The following is a 19361-nucleotide window of genomic DNA, read 5'->3' as shown; positions in this document are numbered from 1 at the left end:
AACAGTCCAATATACAATTATTTATAGCAACGACCTATACATATTATACATATATATTAACAACCCTGAGAGTCCTTCTGGTTCCTCCCCCCCCCCCCCCCCCCCCGGGCTGCTGCTGCTGCCTTCTTCTTTTCCAGTCCCTCTATCTTTCTGTGAGGTATTCGACAAACGGCTGCCACCGCCTGGTGAACCCTTGAGCCGATCCCCTTAGGACAAACTTAATCCGTTCCAGCTTTATAAACCCTGCCATGTCATTTATCCAGGTCTCCACCCCCGGGGGCTTGGCTTCCTTCCACATCAACAGTATCCTGCGCCGGGCTACTAGGGACGCAAAAGCCAAAACATCGGCCTCTCTCGCCTCCTGCACTCCCGGCTCTTGTGCAACCCCAAATATAGCCAACCCCCAGCTTGGTTCGACCTGGACCCCCACTACTTTCGAAAGCACCTTTGTCACCCCCACCCAGAACCCCTGTAGTGCCGGACATGACCAAAACATGTGGGTGTGATTCGCTGGGCTTCTCGAGCATCTCGCACACCTATCCTCTACCCCCAAAAATTTACTGAGCCGTGCTCCAGTCATATGCGCCCTGTGGAACACCTTAAATTGAATCAGGCTTAGCCTGGCACACGAGGACGATGAGTTTACCCTACTCAGGGCATCCGCCCACAGCCCCTCCTCAATCTCCTCCCCCAGCTCTTCTTCCCATTTCCCTTTCAGCTCATCTACCATAATCTCCCCCTCGTCCCTCATTTCCCTATATATATCTGACACCTTACCGTCCCCCACCCATGTCTTTGAGATCACTCTGTCCTGCACCTCATGCGTCGGGAGCTGCGGGAATTCCCTCACCTGTTGCCTCGCAAAAGCCCTCAGTTGCATATACCGGAATGCATTCCCTTGGGGCAACCCATATTTCGCGGTCAGCGCTCCCAGACTTGCGAACTTCCCATCCACAAACAGATCTTTCAGTTGCGTTACTCCTGCTCTTTGCCATATTCCAAGTCCCCCATCCATTCTCCCCGGGGCAAACCTATGGTTATTTCTTATCGGGGACCCCACCAAGGCTCCCGTCTTTCCCCTATGCCGTCTCCACTGTCCCCAAATTTTCAAAGTCGCCACCACCACCGGGCTTGTGGTGTATTTCTTCGGTGAGAACGGCAATGGGGCCGTCACCATAGCTTGTAGGCTAGTCCCCCTACAGGACGCCCTTTCCAATCTCTTCCACGCCGCTCCCTCCTCTTCTCCCATTCACTTACTCACCATTGAGCTATTGGCGGCCCAGTAGTACTCACTTAGGCTCGGTAGTGCCAGCACCCCCCTATCCCTACTACGCTGTAAGAATCCCTTCCTCACTCTCGGGGTCTTCCCGGCCCACACAAAACTCATGATACTCTTTTCGATCCTTTTGAAAAAAGCCTTCGTGATCACCACTGGGAGGCACTGAAACACAAAGAGGAATCTCGGGAGGACTACCATTTTAACTGCCTGCACCCTCCCTGCCAGTGACAGGGATACCATGTCCCATCTCTTGAAGTCCTCCTCCATTTGTTCCACCAATCGCGTTAAATTTAACCGATGCAATGTACCCCAATTCTTGGCTATCTGGATCCCCAAGTAACGAAAGTCCCTTGTTACCTTCCTCAGCGGAAAGTCCTCTATTTCTCTGCTCTGCTCCTCTGGATGCACCACAAACAACTCACTTTTCCCCATGTTCAGTTTATATCCTGAGAATTCTCCAAACTCCCGAAGTGTTCGCATTATCTCTGGCATCCCCTCCGCCGGGTCCGCTACATATAACAAATCATCCGCATACAGAGATACCCGGTGTTCTTCTCCTCCTCTAAGTACTCCCCTCCACTTCTTAGAACCCCTCAATGCTATTGCCAGGGGCTCAATCGCCAGTGCAAACAATAATGGGGACAGAGGGCATCCCTGCTTTGTCCCTCTATGGAGCCGAAAGTATGCAGATCCCCGTCCATTCGTGACCACACTCGCCACTGGGGCCCTATACAACAGCTGCACCCATCCAACATACTCATCTCCAAACCCAAATCTCCTCAGCACCTCCCACAGATAATCCCACTCCACTCTATCAAATGCTTTCTCGGCATCCATCGCCACCACTATCTCCGATTCCCCCTCTGGTGGGAGCATCATCATTACCCCTAGCAGCCTCCGTATATTCGTATTCAGCTGTGTCCCCTTCACAAACCCAGTTTGGTCCTCATGGACCACCCTCGGGACACAATCCTCTATCCTCATTGCCATTACCTTGGCCAGAATCTTAGCGTCTACATTTAGGAGGGAAATAGGTCTATAGGACCCGCATTGCAGCGGGTCCTTTTCCTTCTTTAGGAGAAGCGATATCGTTGCCTCAGACATAGTCGGGGGCAGCTGTCCCCTTTCCTTTGCCTCATTAAAGGTCCTCATCAGTAGCGGGGCGAGCAAGTCCACATATTTCCTGTAAAATTCAACTGGGAATCCATCCGGTCCCGGAGCCTTCCCCGCCTGCATGCTCCTAATTCCTTTCACTACTTCCTCTATTTCAATCTGTGCTCCCAGTCCCACCCTTTCCTGCTCCTCCACCTTGGGAAATTCCAGCCAGTCCAGAAAGCCCATCATTCTCTCCCTCCCATCCGGGGGTTGAGCTTCGTATAATTTTTTATAAAATGCCTTGAACACTCCATTCACTCTCTCCGCTCCCTGCTCCATCTCTCCTTCCTCATCCCTCACTCCCCCTATTTCCCTCGCTGCTCCCCTTTTCCTCAATTGGTGGGCCAGCAACCTGCTCGCCTTCTCCCCATACTCGTATTGTACACCCTGTGCCTTCCTCCACTGTGCCTCTGCAGTACCCGTTGTCAGCAAGTCAAATTCTACGTGTAGCCTTTGCCTTTCCCTGTACAGTCCCTCCTCCGGTGCCTCCGCATATTGCCTGTCCACCCTCAAGAGGTTCTTGCAGCAACCGCTCCCGTTCCCTACTCTCCTGCTTTCCTTTATGTGCCCTTATTGATATCAGCTCCCCTCTAACCACTGCCTTCAGCGCCTCCCAGACCACTCCCACCTGGACCTCCCCATTATCATTGAGTTCCAAGTACTTTTCAATGCATCCCCTCACCCTTAGACACCCCCCCTCATCTGCCATTAGTCCCATGTCCATTCTCCAGGGTGGGCGCCCTTCTGTTTCCTCCCCTATCTCCAAGTCCACCCAATGTGGAGCGTGATCCGAAATGGCTATAGCCGCATACTCCGTTCCCCTCACCTTCAGGATCAACGCCCTTCCCAAAACAAAAAAGTCTATTCGCGAATAGACTTTGTGGACATAGGAGAAAAACGAAAACTCCTTACTCCTAGGTCTGCTAAATCTCCACGGGTGTACCCCTCCCATCTGCTCCATAAAATCTTTAAGCACCTTGGCTGCTGCCGGCCTCCTTCCAGTCCTGGACCTCGACCTGTCCAGCCCTGGTTCCAACACCGTATTGAAATCTCCCCCCATTACCAACTTTCCCACCTCTAGGTCCGGGATGCGTCCTAGCATACGCCTCATAAAATTGGCATCATCCCAGTTCGGGGCATATACGTTTACCAAATACACCGTCTCCCCCTGTAGTTTGCCACTCACCATCACGTATCTGCCCCCGCTATCCGCCACTATAGTCTTTGCCTCAAACATTACCCGCTTCCCCACTAATATAGCCACCCCCCTGTTTTTCGCATCTAGCCCCGAATGGAACACCTGCCCCACCCAACCTTTGCGTAGTTTCACCTGGTCTATCAGTTTCAAGTGCGTTTCCTGTAACATAACCACGTCTGCCTTAAGTTTCTTAAGGTGTGCGAGTACCCGTGCCCTCTTTATCGGCCCGTTCAGCCCTCTCACGTTCCACGTGATCAGCCGGGTTGGGGGGCTTTTTACCCCCCGCCCTTGTCGATTAGCCATCCCCTTTTTCCAGCTCCTCACCCGGTTCCCACGCAGCTGTGTCCCCCCCAGGCGGTGTTCCCCCGCCCATCCCACCCCATGCCAGCTCCCCCCTCTCCCCAGCAGCAGCAGCCCAATAATTCCCCCCTCCCACCCCCCCCCGCTCGATCCCCCACTAGCGTAGTTACACCCCCCATTGCTCCCAGAAGTCAGCAAACTCTGGCCGACCTCGGCTTCCCCCCGTGACCTCGGCTCGCACCGTGCGACGCCCCCTCCTTCCTGCTTCCCTATTCCCGCCATGATTATCATAGCGCGGGAACCGAGCCCGCTCTTCCCCCTTGGCCCCGCCCCCAATGGCCATCGCCCCATCTCCTCCACCTCCTTTCCTCCCCCCACCACCTCCTGTGGAAGAGAGAAAAGTTACCACATCGCAGGATTAATAACATAAAACTCCTCTTTCCCCCCTTTTTACCCCCCTTTTCCCCCCCTTTTTACCCCGCTCTTCGCCCCCCATACTCGCCCCACCACTTTGTTTCAAACGTTCTTTTTTTTTTAAATAACCCGCTCATTCCAATTTTTCTTCCATGATAAAAGTCCACGCCTCATCCGCCATCTCAAAGTAGTGGTGCCTCCCTTGATATGTGACCCACAGTCTTGCCGGTTGCAGCATTCCGAATTTTATCTTCTTTTTGTGAAGCACCGCCTTGGCCCGATTAAAGCGCGCCCTCCTTCTCGCCACCTCCGCACTCCAGTCTTGGTATACGCGGATCACCGCGTCCTCCCACTTACTGCTCCGAGTTTTCTTTGCCCATCTAAGGACCATCTCTTTGTCCTAAAACGGAGGAATCTCACCACTATGGCTCTAGGATTTTCTCCTGCTCTCGGTCCTCGCGCCATCACTCGGTATGCTCCCTCCACCTCCAGCGGACCCGCCGGGGCCTCCGCTCCCATTAACGAGTGCAGCATCGTGCTCACATATGCCCCGACGTCCGCTCCCTCCGCACCTTCAGGAAGACCAAGAATCCTTAGGTTGTTCCTCCTCGCGTTGTTCTCCAGCACCTCCAGCCTTTCCACACATCTTTTATGGTATGCCTGGAGCATCTCCGTCTTCACCACTAGGCCCTGTATGTCGTCCTCATTCTCGGCAGCCTTTGCCTTCACGACCCGAAGCTCCCGCTCCTGGGTCTTTTGCTCCCCCTTTAGCCCTTCGATCACCTGTAATATCGGGGCCAACAGCTCCTTCTTCATTTCCTTTTTGAGTTCTTCCACGCAGCGTTTCAAAAACTCGTGTTGTTCAGGGCCCCACATTAAACTGCCACCTTCTGACGCCATCTTGGTTTTTGCTTGCCTTCCTTGCCGCTGCTCTAAATGATCCACCGCAATCCGGCCACCTTCCTCTCCTTTTTTCATCCGTATCCAGGGGGGATTCCCTTCTGGTTCACCGCACAGTACGTTTAGCCGTTAAAATTGCCGTTGGGGCTCTTATTAAGAGCACAAAAGTCCGTTTCACCGGGAGCTGCCGAAACGTGCGACTCAGCTGGTCATCGCCGCACCCGGAAGTCGCTTTCCTGGTTCTGTTCATGTTTGTATAAGTGCTTCTGCGTGTGTGTGTGTTCCAGCGTGTTTTCATGTTCTTTTGTGTCTGTGTGTTTGTTCATCTACACGCGTCCTTCAGGTTTGTGTGTGTATGTGTGTGTGAGTGCTTATGTGTGTATGTACACATACGTGTGTGTGTGAGTGAGTGTATGTGAGTGACTGTGTGTGCTAATGTGTGAGTGAGAGCGTGTTTGTGTGAGTGAGAGTGTGTCTGCGCGCGTGTGTGAGTGTGTATGTATGAGTATTTGTGTGTGCTTTCCTGTGGATTTTCGTGTGTGCTTGTGTTTCCGCGTGTTAACGATAATGAAATTTTGTAATACTGATACACCTATGCAATCTGCAAACTACACTTTCAAATATGCTTAAAATTACAAACATTAAATACCCTACTGATATTGAAAAAGAAAGGAAAATCCAGCACCTTCTCCTCTCCTCCAGTGCAATATATCACTGCTCTTTGTCAGAAAAGTTCAAGTGACCCTTGGCTCTGATCAGAACCCTCCAAACCCTGATAACCAGCGAGAAAAGTAAAGCAAAATCTGAGCCAGCCGAAACAATGCTGATCCAAAATTGCAGCTGAACTAAACACGGAGTTCATTCTGTTCTATTTTTTTATTTTCTGTTCCCTCGCCCACTCATCGCCTGACATAATTACTAGTTAGTGAGTATTATTTTCAAAAGGAGGGTTGACATAGTTCACTGGGGGGGAGAATTAAAGAGTTTGCATTTCTCATGACACTTTCCATGATCACAAGGGGCGGGATTCTATCACAACCCCGCCGGGCCGGAGAATTGCCGGGGGGGCGGCGTGAATCCCGCCCTGTCGCCGGATTTTCGGCGGGGGCGGGAATCCCCCCCGGCGATTCTCCGGCCTGCGATGGGCCGAGAGGCTGCCCATTTTTGGCGGGTCCCGCTGACGTAAAATACACCAGGTCCGTTCCAGGCCTGGCCCGCGATCGGGGCCCACCGATGCGCGGGCGGGCCTGTGCGGTGGGGGCACTCTTTCCCTCTGCGCCGGCCGGTGTAACGATCCGCCATTGCCGGCGTGGAGAAGAACCCCCCCTGCGCATGCGCTGGGGTGACACCAGCACACGCTGGCGCTCCCGTGCATCCACCAACTCGCACCAGCCAGCGGAGGTCCTTCGGCGCCGGCTGGCGCGGCGCCAACCCCGCCGGTGCCAGCCTAGCCCCTGAAGGTGCGGAGCATTCCACACCTTCTGGGCAGCCCGACGCCGGAGTGGTTCACGCCACTCCCCGGCGCCGGTATGGCCTACCCCACCGGTTAGGGGAAAACCCCGCCCAAGATGTCCCAAAGCCCCCTCACAGCCAATAAGGTATCTTCATCAGGGGAAACCACTGTTGTAAAATAGCCAATTTGCACTCAGCAAGATCCCAGAGGAATTAGATAGCTGGCCACATCAATGATGCCTGTGAATAATTTTTTTTTAAATTTTAGAGTATCCAAATCTTTTTTCCAATTAAGGGGCAATTTAGCATGGCCAATTCACCTACCCTTCACATCTTTTTGGGTTGAGGGGTGAGACCCACGCAGACACGGGGAGAATGTACAATCTCCACACGGACAGTGACCCGGGGCTGGGATCGAGCCCGGATCTTCGGTGCCGTGAGGCAGCAGTGCTAACCACTGTGCGACAGTGCTGCCCTTGATTGTTGGCCAGCACATCTCCATTGCCCTTCTCATGAGATTTTTTTCTGTTCAGCTGAGAGAACGGGTGGATCTCAATTAAAAAGCAGACCTCACGGCATGCCTGCACTGAAGACTATATGCCCCCAGGTTTCCGGAGCAGCACTTGGGACACTTTTGTCTCAGAGGTACGAGTGCTAGCATCACGTCTCTGTCCGAAATTTGATTTCAGTGCTCGAGAGCTGAATGCCTATACTAAAAGGGTGAGCCCAGAGAACCTAATGCAGTCTATCAAACTGCGGAGTGAAGCAGTGTGTAAGGTCACAGATATAGGTTTGTGAGGCGGTAGATTTAAAACTGAGATGAGGAGGAATTACTTCTCGCAGAGGGTGGTGAATTGGTGGAACTCGCTGACCCATAGCAGTGTGGAGTCTGAATCATTAAAAGGTTTCAAGAAGAAGATAGATGTATTTCTGATTTTAAAAATGGGTTAAAGGGATATGGGAAACAGGCAGGGAGATGGATTTGAAACCAGGAAGAGATCAGCCATGATTTGCTAGAATGGCAGAGTGGGCTCGAAGGGCTGAATTGCCTATTCCTGCTCCTAATTCCTATGGTCCTCTGTTCCTATAAATGGCTTTGAAAATGAGGAGCAGTCTTTTTCTCAGAGAAAGGTTTGGAAAAACCACCAGAGAAGAAGTAGAGCCTGTTCTGACGGATGTTACAGGCTTTGAGAGTTTAAGCAGGAACATGGCACAAAACCTCCCACGCTGAAGTCAATCATTGTGGAGTTTATGTACACATCAAAGTACAGACAGGGCTTATTCATCTTGCAACTTTTTCGGAAATACATAAACAAGAAATTGGGAGCAAGAGTTCCAAAGGGTCTCCAGTTTGGTGCAAAGCTAAATTGAGATGTCTGTAAAGTGTTTGCATTTCAGGGTTGGAGTGCCTGTGGTGAAGTCAATGATGCGTAGAGTTACCTAGCAAAACGCAACTCAAGACCTTTTCACCAGCACTGAAATCACAGAGAGAGTTCTCCAGTGGTGTTAGTGACAACCCTCCATCCCTATCTGCGAGTCAATGGAAAAATGTACATTGCTAAATTAAATCTCCACACCAAAGGTGGAATGCAAGAAGATTACAATATGATAGATATCCTGGGGTGAAAATTGAGCTTGGACATATGCATCCCTTCCCCAATCATATTCCGCTCCACTGAAACTGAATATCAGATGCAATATCTGCTGGTTCCATACTGCCACCCAAAATTAATGCCTCCCTCTGTATCTTCTCCAGCCCGATCTTTCCCTGGCTGCTCATATGGCAGGTCTCTTTGTTACTGTGTGGTCCTTCTTTATCAGGGTCCTTGGTGGCTTTTGCTCAATGTGTATTTTGCAACCCTTTGCAGCACAAATAAGAAATGGATTAGGCCATTCAGCCCTTCAAGCCTGCTCCCACATTCAATACAATCATGGCATAACATTCCATCTCAACTCCATTTTCCCGCTCTTTCCTCCTCCCGCTTAAGTTCCACAGTCTCCAAAAATCTATTGACCTCAATACACCCAATGACTGAGCATCCATAGTTCTCCAGGGTAGAATTTCAATGATTCTCAATTCTTGGGGTTAAGAAATTTCTCCTTATCTCAGTCTAAAAGTCCGACCCTTCACCCTGAGGCTGTGAACTCATTCCCTAGATTCCACAGCCAGGCCCAGTCTAGGCTTTCCTACAATCTGGTCCATGCTCTAAGTTTGGACAATACCTCGGACAGTATCGGACTAGAAGATGTCATGACTGTTTGAGAATACAACCGGCTGATGGGGCCTGAACCTCTGGTGAGTGGCAATCAGCATCGTATTGCCGCCCCGTTCCCAGTTTTTTACCTTAATGTTTTTCAATCCTATCTCGCCCAACACTCCAACTCGGGCTGGGCAAGGTCCAAGCAGTGCAGTGCATCCCGTGGGCCCAGAATCGAAGTGCAGCTGAGTCAAATGGAAAGTGGCCTCACACCCTTTCTACAGGGCTAGTTGTCAAAAGTCATTGACAGGCCAGAGAGAAAGTAAGTGTCTAAGTTAAGTGGATAGGATTTGGGGGGGGGGGGGCGGGGAGAATCAGAGGTTGGGAGGCTAAGGATCAGGGGAAGGTGAGTGGTGTGGTCGGAGGTCAGGAGTGGTCGGAGGACAGAGGACTCAGATGCTAGGGGGGTCAGACATCAGAGGGAGCCAGAGTTCTGGGCGAGTGGGAGGCTGCGGGTTGGAGCTCGGAGGTTGGGAAAATCGATGGTTGAGGAATTCGGAGGTTGGGCAGTCAGAGGTGGGAGGGGGATGTTTGGAGTTAAGGGGTTCAGTGGTCAAAGTGGCCAAAGGTGGATGGGTGGTCGAGGGTCAGGGGTCAGAGGTTGTGGAGGTCAGAGGTGGGGGATCGGGTGAGGAGTTTGGGGGGTTTGGAGGTGGGCATTGGTCAGAGGTGGAATGTCGGGTGGGTGCCAGGCCTCAAGTCGGGTTGGGTCTTGAGGGGCGGGGAGCATTGGACTGGGTTGCGTAGGTCTAGTGAGGGGGGGTGAGGGTGAGTGTCGGACCTGGGTGTGGGGTGGGTGGAAGGTGGAAGGGGAAGAATCCCATGGGAGTTCAGCACGGTGATATGGTGGGAAGCACTGCTGCCTCACAGCACTAGGGACTTGGGTTCGATTCTGGCCTTGGGTGACTGTGTGGAGTTTGCACATTCTCCCATGACTGCGTGGGTGTTTTCTGGGTGCTCCGGTTTCCTCCCACAGACCAAAGATATTGTTAGGTGGATTGGCCGTGCTAAATTGCCCCTTAGTGTCCAAAGATGTGCAGGCTAGGTGTATTTACCAGAAAAGGGTTGGGGGGGGGGGGGGGGCGGCTGGGGGGGTGCACTTTCGGAGGGTTGATGCGGAATCAATGGGCACAAAGGCATCCTTCTGCACTGTAGGGATTCTATGGAGAGTAAATAAATCCAACGAGTTAGGGAGTTCCTATCAGGGCTGTAATCACTTGGGGGCAGAGGTGCCACGTGGGGGTGGGAAGCCAAGGGATCCACTGGGTGTCATCTGGGGGGTTGAGGGGGGGGTCGGGGGTGGAGGAGTTCCATATTGTCTGTGTGGGTTGGGGGTATTCATGGGTGCGTAGGGAGTCCACTGGATTTGTACAATAATTACCCAGAAGTAAGAAGAGATTTTAATCCTTCTAACATTTTCTGGGTAATTATTGATTTCACCCAGTCGGAACCATCTGAATTTTGAGATTTAATCTCACTGTCCGATTGTTTTCAGGACAGGCAATTCCCCAGGGGAAATTCTTACTTCTGGTTAATTACCATGCACCCCTTTTCTGGGAACGGCTAAAGAGGATTCCCCAGCGCATCTTAGGGATTCCACTCCCCCCCCCCCCCCCCCATCCCATTCCTCCCATCTGCCTCCCCAGTACGAGACCCTTGAGCTTGCAGGTTACAGTTTTATAGATGAAGGTGAGGAATGAAGATTTTATTCCTAACCCAACCTGGGAAAGTATAAGAGACATTGGACGGAATTCTCCGACCCCCTGCCGGGTCGGAGAATCGCCGGGGGCAGCGTGAATCCCGCCCCCGTCAGCTGCCGAATTCCCCGGTGCCGGGGTTTTGGCGGGGGCGGGAATCGCACCGCGCCAGTCGGCGGCCGCTAGCAGCAGCCCCCCACCCCGACAATTCTCCGGCCCACAATGGGCCGAGTGGCCAGCCCTTTTTGGCGGTTCCTGCCAGCGTAAATCACAACAGGTCCTTACCGGCAGGACCTAGCTCCACCGGCGGCCTGCAGAGTCCTCGGGGGGGGGGGGGGGGGCGAGGGGGATCTGGCCCTGGGGGGTGCCCCCACGGTAGCCTGGCCCGCGATCGGGGCCCACCGATCCACGGCGGACCTATGCCGTGGGGGGCACTCTTTCCCTCTGCGCCGGCTGCTGTCAACCTCCGCCATGGCCGGTGCGGAGAAGAACCCCCCTGCGCATGCACTGGGATGACGCCAGCACACGCTGGCGCTCCTGCATATGCACCAACGCACGACGGCCGGCGGAGGCCCTTCGGCGCCAGTTGGCGTGGCGCCAAGCCCTTCCGTGCCGGCTGGCGTGGTGCCAAACACTCAGGCCGGCCGAGCCCCTAAAGGTGCGGAGGATTCCGCACCCTCGGGGCGGCCGACACCGGAGTGGTTCACGCCACTCCTCGGCGCCGGAGTGGCTCGTCCCGCCGATTCGCGGAGAATCCCACCCGAGTTGTGTCACCTTGTGGCAGGTTTTAGGAGAGTTCATCATGTAATCTGGACAGCACTCCCAAATAAAGATGGTCCTTCAGCCTTGATTGCCCTCCTCTCCAATTAATGCTGGCAATTAGGGGCCTTGTGGCGGAGATAAATGGAGAGCGTAAAAGGAGGGAGTACAAAATTAAAGGGTATTTTTTTACATTTAGTGACCTTTCAAGCTGTTTATAAACTACATACATTATTGTGGAGAGGACTCATGTGCACTGTCATCCGCACCATGCAATGTTCCTGTCAGATCATGCCAAAATAAGCAAAACCTCCCACCAGAGAATGAGTTCCTGATAATCTTCCACTTGTACAAAAGTCAGTCATTGACTGTACACTCATCATTTACAGAAACCTGGCTCACAAATACCTCAATTTTCAACATGGGTGAGAATCGCCCTTTCATTGTTCCTGACCCACACAATTACATTAAACTTACAACACAATAACAGGCCATTTGGCCCAGTCAGCCGAGACCCGCATAAAATGCTGCATAAATGGTACAACTCTCCCGTGAAGCCCTTGCGACATTTGACTGCATCAAAGGTGCTATAGAAATGCAAGTTGTTGCTGTTAATAAGCTCCCCAGGAACCTCCTCCCACATTTTTTTATTTCAGTTCACCCCTTCTACTCTTTCATCTCTCGAGTACTTACACAGCAGAGCTGACTGAAAGTCATTTAGCCTTGCTCGCCTCAGGTTTAAGGTAGATGTGCACCAAGCAAGCCCTCATCAAGCAGTAAGACCACCATGCCAGGGTGGGGCTCCTGAACTGCACGGTCGATGCTTAACGCAGAGTTGACCATCATGGCGTAAACCATTGTCTTATTAGACAGAAGACTGCCACCATAAAATATTTAAACTTCCCATAGATCTTTGAGCACATGGGGCAGGACATCCTATGAGGTCATTGAATCTGAAGGACAGGCGTTGCTCCCTTTTCATAGAGTCATGGGGCTGAATCTTACGATATTTTTTCAAAGTGTCAGATTTAGACTGTGAACTGTTGTGTAGCTCTCCAGTTTGGATTCTCCAAAAATGGGGCTATGTCTTAAGAAAGTCCTGAGCCATTCTCCTACCTGCAGGGGGCTGGCAGGGCCCCGGAGTGCTTCTCGCAGCTCTGGCTGCGGATATGGGGCCCCGCACCTCCGGTCGGGAGTCGGCGCATGCGCACGGCGGCGGCCAACCCGTACGACATGGCGGCCTCGCACTGCCGACCGTGATGGAAGAAGTAGGCCCCCCCCCGAGATCGCGCGCCCGCGCCAGCGGATCGGTACCGCCCGATCGCTTGCCTGGCCGTCCATGAGGCCCTCCCTGGTGAAGGATCCCCCCCCCCCCCCCCCCCCAGGGCGGCCGTGGACTGAGTCTGCAGCTGCCACCCGAGGTTCCCGATGGCCGATACGTGGTTAGAACCACGGCGACGGGAACTCGGCCAGTTACCCACGGTGAATCGCGGGGGAGGGCCTCTGTCAATGGCCCCCTACCCGCGCCGAGTAGCCGTGCGCGCGATTCGGGCGGGATTCTCCGGTCCCCGGCTTCGGCCACGATTCCCGCGCGAACGCCCATTCTCCGCCCGTGAGAATCCAGCCCGTTTTCTCCCCAGATCTTGAGTCTCTTTAAAGAAAACAAATGAGTGGGAGGGATTTGCGGCATCACTCTGGCAGGGCGGGGCCTGTTAAAGCTGACACCAGTCTCCACAGAGATTGGGGCGCAATCTTTAAAGTGTGACCCAATCATAACTGAATCTGAACTCCCCCCCCCCCCCCCCCCCGGAATCACTCCCTGGACAATCACCCCCACTGCCCTGGACAGTCATTGGGGCTTCTCCCCTCACCCCCGCCCCCCCTCCCGGAGCACATCGGAAGTATCGCCAGTGCTCCACCCCTCAGTGCCCGCTTCCGTTGGGGGAGAGATCCTTTTCAGCCATCTGGACAATGGCCAATCCACCAGAGTTGACTTTGCAAGCATTTTGCCTGAATGCTTGTGGAGCTGGCTTGAAGAAAGACACTAATAAGAATAATCTTTATTGGTGTCACAAGCAGGCTTACATTAACACTGCAATGAAGTTACTGTGAAAATCCCCTAGTCTCCGCACTCCGGTGCCTGTTCAGGTACGGAGGGAGAATTCAGAATGTCCAATTCACCTATCAGCACGTCTTTTGGGAGGAAACCGGGGCACCCGGAGGAAACCCACGCAGACACGGGGAGAACGTGCAGAGTCCGCACAGATAGTGACCCAAGCCGAGAATCACACCCGGGTCCCTGGTGCTGTGAAGCAACAGTGCTAACCACTGTGCTACCATGAAGCCCATAATCAACGGTTCTCCCATTGAATCTGGAAGATGTGGCAGAGGCATTGGTGATGGAATTTCCCAAACTCTCATGGCATCGCTGATACGCAGTCCAGGTGTCACTGTAGTACAGGAGTTTGGTGATGACAGGTGCTCTGTACACAAAGTGTTTCATTGACTTGTGGAGGTCTTTGTTGTCAAACTCTTGTAGCCATGGTTCCAGATCCTTTAATACTCTTACTCAACATAAAAATCGATCAATCTCAGCTGGTTTGGAATTTTCAGTTGACTCCATACCTCCACCGCTTTTTGGAGAAGAGAATTCCATTTCCAATATCCACTGTGTGAAGTGCATCCTGACATTACCCCTGTATAACCTAGCTCTGATTTCAGGGTTATGACCCCTTGTTCTGGAATCCTGCCCCTCCAGACCAAATAGTTTCACTCTCTGCCTAGCCAATCAAATCCAGTAATGAATTAGAACCCGTTCATCATTGAAGATCTTCAAAGGGTTAATAATCGAACATATTTTGGGGGCATTTATAAATGGATGACTGGCTAATGCAAATTACTTTCAATATTAATTAGTTCAGGCTTTGAGGATTTGCACTGAAAATTCTAGTGAATCTCCTGCTGAACAATGAGTGTTCCACAACTGCAATAAACAGAACAAGCAGGTTACTGATCAACAATATACAGTGAGCCAATGCCAGTTATCAAGAGAGCTGGAGGTCAGTAGCAATTAAAAAAGTACTGTACGTGATTTATTATAAGCAGATAGTCAATGAACCGTTCTACTGGGGATGCATTCAGCCATTTACTAAAGACTGCACTATTGTGTCAAGCACAGGGTCAAGTAGCATCATTTTAGGTCTATTAAACTAGATTACGAGGCCTGGGGCTATGTTTCAAATACCAGGCAATGTAGTGCACTGTTCCCTGATTTTCCCATTCTAGTACCACCCTTCCACATCATCACATAGCACAATGGCTTCAAGTTCCATTGCACCCTCCTATTTATGAACTTTGTTGGTTATCATGCTCACTGTCTGACACTGCTGACATTATGAAGGCAGCGATAAAATGGCTGCTTTCCGATACAGCTTCCATAACTAATGACAGTCAATATAGAACGGAATAAGGTATTTAAAAAAAAATTTAGAGTACCCAATTATTTTTTTCCAATTAAGGGGCAACTTAGTGTGGCCAATCCACCTAACCTGCACATCTTTGGGCTGTGGGGGTGACACCCATGCAGGCACAGGGAGAGTGTGGGAAATGGTATTTAAATGGGTTAAAGACACTTTATAAGTTAGTTCATCACCAGTCCAGGCATAACCCAGGACACATTCTTGTGTGTAGGGAGGTGCCAAGAATACTGACTATAACTTTGCAGACTTCTTTGTAAAAGGGATAATAAAGTCAAGTAATTATAGACCAGTTAGCCTTACATGAGTAGCAGGAAAACTGCTGGAGATTACAACAGTAATATTAATGAGCAATTAAAAATGTATAGACTAATCAGGATCACTCAATATAGATTTATACAGATTGTGCATACCTAGTAGACGAATTTAGTCCATTCTTTGGAGAAATCATGCAATGTAATGGGGAAGAGAATACAGAGGCACATCTAATTTCACAGGGCTTTCCCACAATTCAATTTGATCATCACTGATCTGCATCTTAATTCCATTTACCCAATGCTGATCCATATCCCAAGATGCCCATACCTCAAAAAATCTGTCAACTTCAGTCTTGGACAGTTCAGTTGATCCACAATCCACAGCCTTTTGAACATGATGGGCTAATTCTTCATGATCCTGTGGAGGTGGGTTAGAAGGCGTGACCGACAACAAGGACACAAAATCGCACATTGGATCAGCTGGGCTCCACAGTACCTCCTTTCATTCACCCCAGTACAGCATGCTGGGATGCACCAGCCACACGCCTCTCCCTCAGCCCACCCCATGCAAGCCTGATCTGACAGTCCTTGTGCCCCTGCCTTCAGCAGCTCTCACGTCTCCTGATGGGGCTGCTGACTGGGCACCGCTATGGGCCCTTCGATTGTGCCTCCTGGAGGCAGTTTCTTTATTGGCTGCCGCAGGGAGGATCGAGATCAAACTCCCGCCACCACTACCACTGGGTTCGCGGCCTGGCATAGAGGCCAATGCCGCCATAAGAACTCAACCGAGAAAATTCAATCCAATATATTTGGACTTCAGATAAACATTGGATAAATGTTCACGCAAGTGAAGAAGGCCAAAGGTATTAAATATAACGTTGTAGCAAAAAACAGAAGAATGGCTAAGGAATAAAAAGCAATGACTTGGCAATTCGTGTTCGTAGTTAGTTGTATGGCCCAAGGATCTATGTAAGGACAAATGACCCTTGCAGACATTGCCCACACAGCAATCCAGAAGGTTCTGCACAGGCCACTCACAAGCTGCCCCCCCTGCAAGATACCCTGTGTGAGCGGCCGCACAGAAAGTTTTGAAGTTACTGTGCATGCAAAACAGAAAACACTTAGAGGGGGCCTTGATTAGGCCTTCTCTTGATTTCCAGACCTGTGCATGATTTGGGTATGGGCAAGGTGTCATTAAAATCCTGCGATGCTACCGATTTAGAAGCAAAGGCAGTCAGAATAATTGCATGAAAGCAGGTTGGGAAGTTGAAAATCCATCTTGATAGTGTCAACCACCCAAAATAAAACAGCAACACAGCAGAAAACAGTTTCATTAACCTACAGTAAGTGTATATTATGCTAGTGAGGCAACAGAGTCAGAAAAGCCCAGGGGATCCCATAATAAACAGTCAGAAACACAACAGCCTCCCCTTAGGAAACCCAGTCTGAACAAGCATATTGTGAATTGACTGCCTGCTGCTCTATTCCCAAGTAAAAGACGAGAGAACGTTTTGCACACATCAGTCTATATTTTAGCACTGGATCGTTCTTATTGACAATTTTGATTTTCCCCCTGAATTCTAACCGTTCTTGTTTGCAGTATGATGCCAATAAATTGGCGTCAAATTAAGCCTAGACTGTTGGAACTTGCATGTGTGGCGAAGAGGAATAAGAGCCAATGAGTCAACGGACACATTGTGGAACGGTTTCCTCGCACTCTCGGGCTTCCTGCTACTGCTACGATTCTCTGTGGCGTTTCTGAATTTGTCACTGTACTCTCCTTTTCCCTTACATCTCCATTTCTCCCTCCCCCTCTTTCATTCTCTTCGTCACATTCAGGAGTAAACCAATATGGTTGAAACAACTTTTATTTGCCTTCAAACTGATTTCATCCAATCAGCCAATAAGTAGGTTTATCAATCGAGTGAATAATCTGACTTGCAATGAATTCCGTGGCTCCCCACGTGACCAAATGTACAAAATATTGAACAAAGCGACAATAACTAGCCAATCCCCCATGCTGTTAGTGCGTGTGAATTCCCAGACCCCGAGTGTAGCCGGGTGTGAGAGGGCAGGGTAGAATTTCCACTCCTTATTAAATCATGGCAGTACCAGGGGTGGGCCCTCTGAAGAGCGTTTTGGGGGGGGGGTTCCCCTTATGTGTGCTGAGGGATGCGCACCAATGCTTGTGGTATGGGGGTCACCCAGATCCTTGTGATGTGTTAGGGAATGCCCCGATGCCTGTGTGGGATGAGGGGTCGCCCCAATGCTTGTGCGGGCGCCTTCCCTGTCCGTTGGAGGGTGGAGGGGGAGATTATTTTTTGCGCACAGCGGGTTACCCTTCATGATGGCGCCCCGATCTCTGTGTTGCTGGCCCTACTGGATCTCTCACGCCCCGCCCCACCAGCGTGACAGTGCAAACTATGCTCCCAGTTACGGGTGTACACAGAGTGCCAGAGAATCTGGAGAGAAAACTCAGCTGTGCAGCTGGACAGCTACACGCCGGTTTTCAGACTGACTGAGAAATTCAACTGTTCCCCTCCTCCCCAGAACGCAGGGTGGAATCCCCCATGTTCCCCTCGTCCCCAGAACGCAGGGTGGAATCCCCCATGTTCCCCTCCTCCCCAGAACGCAGGGTGGAATCTCCCATGTTCCCCTCCTCCCCAGAACGCAGGGTGGAATCCCCCATGTTCCCCTCCTCCCCAGAAGGCAGGGTGGAATCCCCCATGTTCCCCTCCTCCCCAGAACGCAGGGTGGAATCTCCCATGTTCTCCTCTTACCCAGAACGCAGGGTGGAATCTCCCATGTTCCCCTCCTCCCCAGAACGCAGGGTGGAATCCCCCATGTTCCCCTCCTCCCCAGAACACAGGGTGGAATCTCCCATGTTCTCCTCCTCCACAGAAAGCAGGGTGGAATCTCCCATGTTCCACTCCTCCCCAGAACGCAGGGTGGAATCTCCCATGTTCCCCTCCGCCCCAGAACGCAGGGTGGAATCCCCCATGTTCTCCTCTTACCCAGAACGCAGGGTGGAATCTCCCATGTTCCCCTCCTCCCCAGAACGCAGGGTGGAATCCCCCATGTACCCCTCCTTCCCAGAACACAGGGTGGAATCCCCCATGTTCCCCTCCTCCCCAGAACGCAGCGTGGAATCCCCCATGTTCTCCTCTTACCTAGAACGCAGGGTGGAATCTCCCATGTTCCCCTCCTCCCCAGAACGCAGGGTGGAATCCCCCATGTTCTCCTCTTACCCAGAACGCAGGGTGGAACCCCCCATGTTCTCCTCTTACCCAGAACGCAGGGGGAATCTCCCATGTTCTCCTCTTACCCAGAACTCAGGGTGGAATTCCCCATGTTCTCCTCTTACCCAGAACGCAGGGTGGAATCCCCCATGTTCTCCTCCTCCCCAGAACGCAGGGTGGAAACTCCCATGTTCTCCTCTTACCCAGAATGCAGGGTGGAATCCTCCATGTTCACCTCTTACCCAGAACGCAGGGTGGAAACTCCCATGTTCTCCTCTTACCCAGAACGCAGGGTGGAATTCCTCATGTTCTCCTCTTACCCAGAACACAGTGTGGAATCTCCCATGTTCTCCTCTTACCCAGAGCGCAGGGTGGAATCCCCCATGTTCTCCTCTTACCCAGAATGCAGGGTGGAATGCCCCAAGATCTCCTCCTACCCAGAACACTGGGTAGAATCCCCCATGTTCTCCTCTTACCCAGAACCCAGGGTGAAATCCCCCATGTTCTCCTCTTACCCAGAACGCAGGGTGGAATCCCCCATGTTCTTCTCTTACCCAGAACGCAGGGTGGAATCCCCCATGTTCTCCTCTTACCCAGAACGCAGGGTGGAATCCCCCATGTTCTCCTCTTACCCAGAACGCAGGGTGGAATCCCCCAGGTTCTCCTCTTACCCAGAACGCAGGGTGGAATCCCCCATGCTCTCCTCTTACCCAGAACGCAGGGTGGACTCTCCCATGTTCCCCTCTTACCCAGAACGCAGGGTGGAATCCCCCATGTTCTCCTCTTACCCAGAACGCAGGGTGGAATCTCCCATGTTCTCCTCTTACCCAGAACGCAGGGTGGAATCTCCCATGTTCCCCTCTTACCCAGAATGCAGGTTGGAATCCCCCATGATCTCCTCTTACCCAGAACGCAGGGTGGAATCCCCCATGCTCTCCTCTTACCCAGAACGCAGGGTGGAATCTCCCATGTTCTCC

The 19361-nt window shown here is 51.8% G+C and overlaps 1 protein-coding gene across 2 annotated transcripts in view; it reads right to left on the bottom strand.

Annotated features, from left to right (window-relative positions):
- chst11 (carbohydrate (chondroitin 4) sulfotransferase 11) overlaps nt 1-19361 on the bottom strand; it is a 310305-nt gene that overhangs the window by 138874 nt on the left and 152070 nt on the right. The gene's annotated exons all lie outside the window — the stretch shown is intronic.

This window comes from Scyliorhinus torazame, chromosome 19 (genome assembly GCF_047496885.1).
Source record: "Scyliorhinus torazame isolate Kashiwa2021f chromosome 19, sScyTor2.1, whole genome shotgun sequence".
NCBI lineage: Eukaryota > Metazoa > Chordata > Chondrichthyes > Carcharhiniformes > Scyliorhinidae > Scyliorhinus > Scyliorhinus torazame.
Note: the sequence above shows the minus strand (reverse complement) of the source record. Positions and strands in the feature narration are given on the sequence as shown.